We start from the raw sequence: 848 nt of genomic DNA on the forward strand, positions 1-848 counted from the left end.
CCTCTTCACTCAAGTATTTCCTTGAGAAACACCCTTGTATATATCATTTAAGAACAACAATCATGAATCGTTTGTCTATTTCATTACTTCTCTATGATGTAATTATGTATTTCTTAACATAAAATCTAAAAGACAAAGCAAAAATTTGTTTTCTTTTACCCAGAAGTAAAGATTGACTTTGCATATGTCCATATAGTTTTGATGGATGTAAAATAAAATATTCATTGTTTTAAATACATTTATATTTTAAACTTAGCATCAACAATCGTACAAAATGTAAATTATCACAGTTCAACTAAAATGTAATGTACTGACAATATAATTATCACTATAATTATCACACAATATTACATGATTAACCAATTAATCTGTAGTACAAAGTCAGCATACTGTGAAGAAAATGAATGGATTTTTTTTGCATAAATAATTTTAAACTATCATTACTATAAATACTTATTACTGATACGTATAATACTATGGCTATATGATATCAATTGTCTTTGGAATCCTATCACAACTGAGTCCCAGAAAAGTAATTTTTCCTGTAGTCAAAATTTAAGTGCAAACTCAAATTAAGATTTCTTGCTTAGCCAGACTTAAAGCTTTTGGAATGAATTCCCAATAATTTTTAATTGATATGTAGTACAAAATTTGTAAAGTAAATACTTTTCCTAAAACCAAGAAAAATCTTTAAAAAGACAATGTGGTAAAAGATTATTATTATTAAAGTCCATTCAAAGTGCTTTTCTACATTTGCATGAAGTGACCATAATACACATAAGCTGATGTATAAGTGGAATTGACTAATAAAGCTGTGTATGAAAATCTGATGGATAAATGGAATTGAT

At 26.3% G+C, this 848-nt stretch overlaps 1 protein-coding gene across 1 annotated transcript in view; it reads right to left on the reverse strand.

The window, feature by feature from the left end:
* LOC119585112 overlaps positions 1-848 on the reverse strand; it is a 5,960-nt gene continuing 5,112 nt past the window's right edge. Inside the window, exon 2 of the mRNA XM_037933741.1 lies at positions 1-848. This exon is cut by the window's right edge and continues 720 nt beyond it. The gene's annotated coding sequence lies outside the window, so the exon portion shown is untranslated.

This window comes from Penaeus monodon, chromosome 19 (genome assembly GCF_015228065.2).
Source record: "Penaeus monodon isolate SGIC_2016 chromosome 19, NSTDA_Pmon_1, whole genome shotgun sequence".
In the NCBI taxonomy this organism is placed as follows: Eukaryota; Metazoa; Arthropoda; class Malacostraca; order Decapoda; family Penaeidae; genus Penaeus; species Penaeus monodon.